General features: G+C 46.6%; 1 long non-coding RNA gene and 1 other non-coding gene across 2 annotated transcripts; one reads left to right on the top strand and one right to left on the bottom strand.

The window, feature by feature from the left end:
• The first annotated feature begins 395 nt into the window (after window positions 1–395).
• On the top strand, window positions 396–5,299 carry LOC113145007 (uncharacterized). The gene is made up of 3 exons (XR_003297203.1): window positions 396–609; window positions 1,255–1,256; window positions 5,191–5,299. It is a non-coding gene; the product is annotated as an uncharacterized LOC113145007 (long non-coding RNA).
• Window positions 5,300–6,376: 1,077 nt separating this feature from the next.
• On the bottom strand, window positions 6,377–6,458 carry trnal-aag (transfer RNA leucine (anticodon AAG)). The gene has a single exon. It is a non-coding gene; the product is annotated as a tRNA-Leu (tRNA).
• Between the last annotated feature and the right edge of the window lie 4,225 nt (window positions 6,459–10,683).

Here is a 10,683-nt window from a genome sequence, read left to right on the forward strand (position 1 = left end):
TTGTTAAATATTAAGAAACTGTAGTTGCTGTGATTATTCAATCCTAAATTGCTTTATGCCATTTGACTCGTGAGACCTTAAGCTTTTATTAGATATAAAATTTGTTAGACTGTATTCAAATTTGTGTGACGATCTTTGGTGACATATTTGGACGTACAACTATCGGATCGGATCCGCTCCAGGGGTGCCTTGTAAGAATTTACTAAATATACTCCGATAGTAAATATGAAATGAAAACTGTTATCAGAAGTTTCTACAGTGTAGTCGTCATTACATTTGCCTCACCCACGAAAGGTTCCTGGTTAGAAACCAGTTAGATATATGGCTCTTTTGGTCACTGTTGCATCTCAGTCTCAGAAAACTCAACCTGAGCTTTGACCCAAACTCTTTGTAGCTCCATTTGATGTGTTGAATTACTGAAGACATTGCTGGAACGCTGAATAAATACTGGGGTGGTGGGTGGAGCTTAAGAAATAAAACCAGATCTCTTACAATGATTCCAGGACTGTCTCTGTGAAGCAAGTGATTAGAGACTTTGTTTACTACCTGAAACAATGGTGGTTTGAGCTCCAGCAAAGCTGTCACACTTTGTCATGGCAGCATGTTTATGTATTCAGTGTCAGGTTCCGGAAAATCAGAGGACCAGAAATGCCACACACTAGAATGCTTGTAACGAGTTTATTTTCAAAACAACGAGGGCTGGATCCGCAGAGCAATATCTGGCGGTGCAGTGTAATCTTGGTCAGGGATACGGGTAGCGGCAGAACACAAACATTAATTCCTTGGGCATAAAGAAAAACACCTCCAAAACAAAACTCAGGTAAACGGTGGAGGGCAGAACACTCTGATCAATTCTTCTTTCAGGTCAAAAATACATAAATCAGTTCTCTTTAAATCCTCACGCCATTCCTCAGAAACTGAAAAGAGGTAATACTTCACAGATCGTCTCTGACGGACTGTCATGGGAAATACCAGGAGGAGTGGGACGGCGTGAGTCGATCCAATGCCTGGGACCGGAACGTAGCTCCTTAGTGCGATCGGACGGAGAAGCTGGAGAAACATCTCGGCGTAGTTCTTCGACTGGTGAAGCAGACAATCCCGCACTTGACTGTGGTGACCGAGGAGGATATATGCGGGGAATCCTGAAAGAGAGACAGGTGAGTGGAGTCGACTACTAATCACCGGAAGTCCGGGAAGCCCAGACGCACGGGGAAAATTCCAAAACAAGAGACGGCTGGGAATCTATGTTCCCAGTTGTGACAGTACCCCCCCCTTAACGGCCGACCCCCGGCGGCCCCTAGGTTTATCAGGGTGTGAACGATGGAAATCTTCAATGAGTTTAGGGTCCAGGATGCGCCCCCCAGGTACCCAAGCACGCTCCTCCGGACCATAACCCTCCCAGTCCACCAGGTATTGAATGCCCCGGCCCCTGCGCCGGGACTGGAGGAGGTGACGGACCGAGTAGGCCGGCCCGCCGTCGATGAACCGGGGGGGTGGGGGGGCAGGGGAGGAGGCAGGAGGTTGCTGCTATGAACAGGTTTGACACGAGAGACATGAAACGTGGGGTGAATCCTCAGTGCTCTAGGCAGCTGCAGCCTAACTGCCGCCGGGTTTATCACTTTGGAAATGGGAAAAGGACCAATGAATCTAGGGGCTAACTTGGCATGTGGTACTTTCAGGGGAACCTCTCGGGCCGACATCCAAACCTTCTGTCCCTCCTTGTAGAGAGGTGCCGGCCGCCGCCTTCTGTTCGCCTGTCGGCAATAGCTGGAGCCAGAGATCAGGAGGGCCCGCCTCACCCTCCGCCAGGCCAGGTGGCATTGGCGAAAACCCGCGGTGGCCGGTCCAGAACCCCCTCGGGGTAACGGCAAGTCGAACACCGAGGGCTGAAAACCATACACAATCTGAAAGGGAGAGAGTTTAGTGGAAGAGGACGGCAGGGAGTTATGGGCGAATTCCACCCATGCCAAGTTCTTTACCCAGGACCCTGGATCCTCGGCGCAAAGGATGCGCAGGCCCTTCTCCAGTTCCTGGTTCAGTCTCTCGGCCTGCCCATTAGTCTGAGGGTGGTAACCGGAGGATAAACTTAGGGTAATTCCCAAAAGGCGGCAGAACTCTCTCCAAGACCTTGCGATGAACTGTGGTCCTTGATCGGACATGATCTCTTGTGGAATTCCGTGCAGGCGTACGACATGGTCAACCAGGGCCTGCGCGGTTCGGAGAGCTGAGGGCAGTCTGGGTAGAGGAACAAAGTGCACCATCTTGGAGAACCGGTCAACGATGGTTAAAATGGTAGTATTACCTAGTGATGGGGGAAGGCCGGTTACAAAGTCCATGGCAATGTGGGTCCACGGACGCCGGGGAATCGGAAGGGGTTGGAGGAGTCCCGAGGATGCCTGGTTGGATGCCTTGAAACGTGCACAGGTCGAACAGGCCAGGACATACTGATGGACGTCTCCCCGTAACCCAGGCCACCAGAAGCGTTGTCGTACGACCTGGATAGTCCGTCTTACTCCGGGATGGACGTGGAGCCGGGACGCGTGGCAGACCTCCAGTACTCTGGAACGCAGCTGGGGAGGAACAAAGAGGCAGTGAGAAGGACAACGGGCAGGAGAAGGGTTACCTGCGTTGGCCTGAGAGACCTCCCGTTCCAAGGGAAGACGTGCTGCTCCTAGTCTCGCTGAGGCCGGCAGGATGAACTCAGGTTCTACCTTCGAGTCAGACGGGGAGTGAAGGCGGGACAGAGCATCAGCCTTTGAATTCTTGGCCCCGGGGCGAAAGGACAGGGTGAAGTGGAACCTGGAAAAAACCCCTGACCATCGGGCCTGGCGGGGGTTGAGGCGCTTGGCAGTCCGAAAATGCTCCAGGTTCTTATGGTCGGTGAGGATAGTAAAGGGGTGCTTGGCTCCCTCCAGCCAATGCCTCCACTCCTCTAAGGCCAGTTTTACTGCTAGCAGCTCCCGGTCCCCGACATCATAATTTCTCTCGGCAGGAGACAGTTTCTTGGAGAAAAAGGCGCAAGGGTGAGCCTTAGAATCCCTGGGATCTACCTGAGAAATAACTGCCCCCACCCCCGTGTCCGAAGCATCTACCTCCACCAGGAAGGGTAAATCAGGGTTTGGAAGGGTTAAGACTGGGGCAGAGGTGAAACGGGACTTCAGAGTCATAAAGGCCCTTTGGGCCTCGGGAGTCCAGAAGAAGGGAACCTTTACTGAGGTGAGTTGGTGTAGGGAGTGGGCTACAGAGCTATAGTTCCTAATGAATTTACGATAAAAATTGGCAAATCCTAAAAACCCTTGTAGTTGTTTGCGGGACTGGGGAACTGGCCATTCCCTGACTGCCCTCACCTTCTCAGGATCCATAGCGATACTACCCGGTTCTATAACGAAACCCAAGAAGGACGTCTTCTTGGAGTGGAACTCACATTTCTCCACCTTCACAAATAACTGATTCTGAAGGAGCCGCTGAAGCACGGCCCGGACATGGTGAATATGTTCGGTCTCAGAACGGGAGAAAATGAGGATGTCGTCGAGGTATACAAAGACGAACTTGTTAATCATATCTCCCAACACATCATTGACCAGGTTCTGAAATACAGCGGGGGCGTTGGTCAGCCCAAACGGCATAACCAGATACTCAAAATGGCCGTTAGGTGTGTTAAAGGCCGTCTTCCATTCGTCCCCCTCTCTGATTCTAACTAGGTGATAAGCATTTCGTAAGTCTAACTTAGAAAAAATGCTTGCACCCTGAATGAGTTCAAAGGCGGAAGTGAGAAGAGGTAGGGGGTAGGAGTTCCTGATAGTAATGTTATTAAGGCCCCGATAGTCTATACAAGGGCGTAAACCTCCATCTCGCTTCTTTACAAAGAATTATTACTTATTATTACTTACTTATTATTATAATTATTATTATTATTATTATTATTACGAATTATGCCAGAGGCCAATGATTCCTGAATGTAGGTTTGCATGGCCTCTCGTTCCTGCCCCGATAAAGGGTATAACCGACCCTTTGGGGGAACTGAGTCAGGTAGCAACTGAATGGCACAGTCATAGTGGCGATGAGGTGGAAGGGAAGTGGTTCTCTCTTTATTAAAAACCTCCCAAAGGTCGTGGTACACCGGGGGAACTTGGACCAGGTCGGGGCTGGTACTGATTCTTGGGGGCTGAAATGGCGGGGATAAGGGCGGTGCGGAGGCATGTAGCATGGCAACTTGGACTCCATTCCAGAATCTCTCCTGTGGACCAATCAATCCGGGGATTATGAGCCTGTAACCAAGGAAGGCCTAGAACACTTGAGGACAAGGGGGGGTCAACTAGAAAGGTGACGTACTCATGGTGATTTGCAATAGTTAAAAGAACAGGCTTAGTTCTGACCTTAAGAGAGAGTCTGGTTGTTGAGAGCTTTGACCAGAAGGACCTGTTCCAGGGGCTCCGTGTCCAGCTGGAGTGCCTCTGCCACGGACCAAGAGATGAGATTGGTGTCTGAGCCGGAGTCAATGAGAATCGGAAGCTGTTTCCGATGTGGAGGAACCCCGAAAAGAGCCTTGGTAAGAGGGTGTGAGAATAACAGTTCAGGAGATGATTGGCTCAGTAAGGACCCCACTCTCCTCACTGAGCCTGGTCTTTTACTGGACATTGGTGAATCTGATGTCCCGATCTGCCACAATAGAAACAAAGGCCCTGGTCTCGTTCTGCCGGAGAAAGCCGACCCCGACCAAGCTGCATCGGCTCCGGGTTTGGAGGTCGAGGCTGGTCCTTCGTAGGCTGGTAACTCGGGCGATGACTGCTGGGTAGAGGTCCGGACGAGTCCCGCTCCAACAGGCGTTCTAAGTACTGCTCCTCCAGATGAGTGGTAACATCGATCAGGCCCCTTAAATCCTTGGGACGCGGTTGATGAGCCAGATCGTTCTTAAGTCTAGCGTCGAGTCCCAAGTAGAAATGGTCATAAAGAGCGGCCGCATTCCAGGTGCTATCCTCTGCCAGGCGTCGAAATTGGACCACGTATTCAGCTAGTGGTCTATCCCCCTGTAGGAGCCTGGTGAGGTGGCTCTGGGCCCCTACCTCGGGTCGGACGGGGTCGAAGATGCTGGAGAGTTGGGCGCCGAAGTCCTTTGCTGATCTACAATAATACTCTTGTCTCCTCCATGCAGATGTTCCCCACTGGGCTGCCTCCCCCTCTAGTAGGGAGATTCAGTTAGATTCAAAGCTTTACAGAAGAGGATTATGGGCACTATGATATTTCTTTCTGAGGAAAAAGTCACAGTTCTGAGAAGAAAGTCAGATATGAAAAAAAAACCCCTGAATTTCGTGTTGGAAGTTGAAATTCTGAGAAGCAAACAGTACAGTCATACAAAATGACTGATACATACAATAATATTTATAATAAAACATATTTAAAATGTACAACACGTGTATGTGTTTTATGTACAACATTCAATAAAAAACTGATTCATCATCTGAACTTATATGCACTGATATGTATTGTACATTGTTTAGACAGTCAGTGGGAAATCAAAAGGAGACTAGTGAAGAGGTTTGGCACAATAACTGTCCTGGGTGGGTTCTTGGAAACATTCCAACCTCATGAAGGTCAGCTGGAAGTTCTTCTGGGAATTCTGCACAGATCATCTACTTTCAACATCCTCAGTAATGTGACAAGGTGACCAATCGAATCACATCTTTGTCTTCAGAAACTGTAATTTGGCGTTCAAAAATTATATCATGTTAATTCAAAGAATTAACATCAATAAATTGAAAATTTAATTACAAATAAAAAAGTTTATTTTGGAAAGATTAACTTATGAAACCATCATGTGTGTTTCCTTTGGGAAAATACTGATGGATAATCATTGAGGAGAAACAGAGTAAATAACAGGAATTTATCAGGTCACAGTCAGACACCTGGTGATGAAGGAAAAGATCTAGGACTCAGATTATATTGACAAGGACAAATATAAATGAAGAAGTTGAAAGAGGACAGAGATTTTATTGTCCTCAGTAAACTGATAGAACTGATGTTTCTGATGAACAGTAGTTTGATTCCTCTGTATGTCCTGCACATGTAGTTGAATTAACAATAAATCTTTGAGTCTTTGAACGTTACAACAGGAAACACTTTCAACTATGATGTGGCATTTCTATCAACACTGGCAATTCTAATAAGACATATTTAGGAAAGAGAGAGGGCTTTGTGCATAGTAACTGTAACATCAACAAGGGAGAGTTCTGTCATGTGACACTAAGCAGAACAAGAAACAGTTTCACAGTTATGTCTAACTGTATTGTCTTTCACTGATATTCAAATCACAATGAGTTAAGGAGAAGCTCCTGAACTGAGAAAAGTTTTCACAGACTTCACTATGAGAACAAAGAACTGGCAGTGGTGGGATTTGAACCCACGCCTCAACTGAGACTGGAGCCTTGATCCAGCGCCTTGGACCGCTCGGCCACACTACCACACAAATACACATTAAGCCCTGCTGAGCTCATGGTTTTATCAACAGTTTACCTATAAAAGTTTACGTAGCAATAATGAAACCTGTCTTTAAACACAATGCATGTAATGAGCCAACACAGGGAAAAATGACTGAAGGAATTTCACTGAATCCAACATGTGAACAATGGGTGTTACTGAACATGTCTCATCAGCAGCAAAGGGGAAGAATAGATTGGACATTTGTGGCAGGTTGAAACAACAGCTGCTCAACCAAAACCTCCTGCAGAGCCATCACTGCTGATGTAGCAGGTTGGATTTGCTATATGTTTAGTTGGACAGAAACAAGACACCCCTCTATTTTTTTTGTTAATTGTGAATAGTATGTGTATTTAGTACCTACTCTGGTGTAGTGGCATTTTTAAGACAGTAGAGGGCGCCACTGCTGGGTGGATTCACTGGGAGGAACATTGGTTAGCGACCTAGCTGAGTGCTTCAGTATTAAACGAGCACTGGCTTTGGCAAGACGTTTATGTCTGTTCCTCTTCATTAATCCACAGGTACTGTCAAACTTTATATATTCATGCTCCGGGTTGTTTAAATATCAATGGATGCAAAATGTGTTTGATGATTTTCGTGCCATTCTGAGACATGTTAGATGTATTTGGAGTTAGTAAGTAACAGGAGGAAGTTGTATATTTCCTACCGACATCCGTATGGTTAGCTGTAGCATCATAGCATTGTATTAACCGAGAGGCAGTGCGAATGCTCTGTAACGGGGAAATATATGTTTTGAATGTTTTGAAAAAGTGCAGATTAGCTTAGTTTGCTTACTTATGAGAACTGCATTGTTACGTTATGGGTGTTGTAGAGAAGCATGATTGTCCATTATATGGACAATAAGATCAAATGGCGCCAGCGAACACATTAGAGAAACCATATCGATGTTAAAATCCAGAACAATTGGTTAAATGTGGGATATGTCATGAATGGGTACCTGTATCTATGTTTTAAGGAAATTCAACATTAGTTAAAGTATTTTCCTTATTTTGGCACATTGAGGTACATGTTTATCCAGTTTTTCATCTCGCTTAATTTAACTGTACTTTTTCTGTTAATGTGATTATGTTAATGACATGAAACATTATTGAAAGAAATTCAGTATTAAACGAGCACTGGCTTTGGCAAGACGTTTATGTCTGTTCCTCTTCATTAATCCACAGGCCTTACGGCTTGTGTATCACTTGCTGCCGGCACGGATTTCCCCTAGGTCTGGCGCCAGTAACAATTGGGGGCTCGTCCGGGATCCGTGTAGTGCATCTACCTGGTGAAACGGTTGCTGAAACGACGTGAATCAGTGTCCACGACTTCAGGGAAGACTGCAAGTTACTTCATCCAGAGAGCGGGTGTCACCTGTGTCACGTCGTCATGGTCATTGTAACACCACGGCGGATGCTGGTCTGCAGGATCCAGAAACGACTTTCTGATTTGAGCACGGATCAGCTGCTGACCATTGCAAATGCAATCGATGACAGTGGTGCAGCTAGCAACATTGACAGTTTAAGCGAAACAGAACTGTATGAACTGATTGTTGATTACGTAAGGAGTGAGAAACTGAGAGCACTTGAGGATGAAGGCATGGCTCAGTTCCTCCTGCTTCATGACATGCTGGGTGACATGTTGGCAGTACCAGAGGCCGGGGCGACTGTTGCTTGGAAGACAAAACCCACATCGGCTGAAGAGTCATCACATCACCAGACAATTACACCAATCAGAGACATTCTCACTCACACACATATGGACAGAGACATCCCCACACTCCCAACACGTAAGGATAGAGACAGTCCTACCCTGTCTCCAAGTATGGTAGGAGAAGCAGGAACACCAGCCAGAAATTCAGCTGGGCTCGCATCAGCCAAGTCAGACCCAGCAGGTATCTCTCCTGGTAGGGTGAGGTCTTCATTCCACTTGGAAGACCAGGTATTAAGGATAAATGATGTTGCAGCTCTGCTTCCACGCAGAGAGTTTAAACTGCATGGTGGGCAGATTTCTGATTTTGGTTCTGATGTGTCATATAGCAGTCTGTGCAAACAAATTGATGGTGGTTTACAAGAAGGTTTCACTGAGTCTGAAATAATCCGTACAGTGCTAAAAGTAATGAAACCTGGTACATTTAAAGATATGTTAACTAACAAAGATGACTTGACTGTTGAAGAGCTCAAGAGATTTCTTCGCTCTCACATCCGAGATAAAAGTAGTACTGAGCTCTTTCAAGAGTTAAGTAATGCTAAACAGCAAGACAAAGAGAGCCCACAGCAGTTTCTGTATAAAATCATGGGTTTAAAGCAACGTATCCTCTTTGAGTCACAGCAACCAGGTGCAGATTTTAGCTATGACAGGAAGCTGGTCCAGGGAACTTTCCTTCATGCGTTGTACCAAGGATTAAATGAAAACAACTACTATGTCAGACATGACCTTAAACCCCTACTTACTGACTTGCAGGTTAGTGATGACTTCCTGTTAGAGCAGATAACCAAGTCCACTAGTGAGGAGGCCGAAAGACTACGGCGCCTTGGCAAGATTAAACCTCGACCAGCAACTGTTAGCGTAGCTCAGCTTGACAGTGACTCGGCTAGGCAAGCTAAAATTGACATGCAATTGCAAGCTAATGGGGCTGCGATAGCTGAACTGACGGTACAAGTGTCCTCGCTGACCAAACAGCTGACTCGGACGGTAAGACCTCCTGACAGTGCAACACACGGACACTCCCGCTCACAAACAAACCACTCTAAAGTACCCACGAACGAGACCAAGGGCAGATGCCAGGACTGTGTGCAAAAAAATAATATGAGCTGTTTTCACTGCTTTGTCTGTGGTCAAACTGGACACAGGGCCATCGGTTGCTTGCAGAGGAGAATGCTGGGAAACGGGGGGAGGTCATTGGAGAGGGGCAGCCAGTGACCAGAGTAACAGAAGCGCCCCCCCCAGCACAGACCGAAGTCAGCTATCCCTATAAACCAAGACGAAGTGGGTCAACCACCACCAAGTAAATGCTTGGCACAATTAATTGGAAAGCGATGCATGGTCTCATGTGCCATCAATGGTGTCCCCCTCCAGATGCTGCTGGACTCAGGTGCTCAAGTGACCATGGTAGGGAAAACCTGGATTGAGAAAGCACTTCCTGACATTCAGATCCAGTCCCTGGAGTCCCTTCTTTCAGATCAGCCATTACAAGTGACTGCAGCTAATGGAACAGATATACCCTTTGAGGGGTGGGCAGATGTTGAACTTCAGATCCGTGGTGATAACTGTGGACGTGTCACCATACAAGTACCATTACTTGTTAGTCAAAACTGCCTCAACTGTCCGGTTTTGGGTAGCAATGTCCTAACAGAGATAATCAAAGCTAACAAAGAGCAGAGGGGTGAGGCTGATATTACAGCCTTGCTTAAAGAGGCATTGAGTGTCAGCGACAGTAGAGTGGAGGCTTTAGTTTCAGCTCTTCAGATGTCGACTTCTGATGAAGAAGCAACTGAGTGCAGTGTAAGAATAGGGAAGAAAGGTGTAATGATACCAGCAGGTCAGATCTGTGAGGTGAAGTGCAGAGTCAGGGAATGGCCAAGTGGCGGATTAATGTTGTTTGAACCTAACATTGTGAGTAGCTGCCCTGAGGGACTAGAACTGTTCTTCGCTTTGGTAGATGTTCCTTGTGGATTAACAAAAATTGTGAAAGTCCCCATTCAGAACCTCACTAAGCATGATATTTATCTCAATAAGAGAACAGTTCTAGGCACATTAGAGGAAGTTACTGAAGTGAAGCCAGCTAAATGTTTTCCTGGTTGTTCAGAGTCCATGTGTAAACCCACAGTGAACACATGTGCAGCTCAGTTAGACACAGGCAACCAAGGAATTACATCTGTCAATTACAAGACAAAAGAGAAATGGCTTCCTCCTGTCGATTTGTCACATCTCCATCAGGATGAGCAAAAGATAGTGAGAGACATGTTGTACGAGGAGTCGGATGTTTTTGCTAAGAGCGATTCTGATATTGGTTGCATTCCTAATTTGCAAGTGAACATTCATTTAACAGATGAAACACCAGTTCAGACATCCTACAACGCAATCCCTAAGCCCCTGTACAAAGAGGTAAAGGAATATGTGCAGAACCTACTCAATAATGGTTGGATCAGGAAGTCCACCTCACCATACTCATCTCCTGTGGTTTGCGTCAGAAAAAAAGATAAGAGC

The sequence above is a fragment of the Mastacembelus armatus genome, unplaced genomic scaffold (genome assembly GCF_900324485.2).
Source record: "Mastacembelus armatus unplaced genomic scaffold, fMasArm1.2, whole genome shotgun sequence".
Lineage (NCBI taxonomy): Eukaryota > Metazoa > Chordata > Actinopteri > Synbranchiformes > Mastacembelidae > Mastacembelus > Mastacembelus armatus.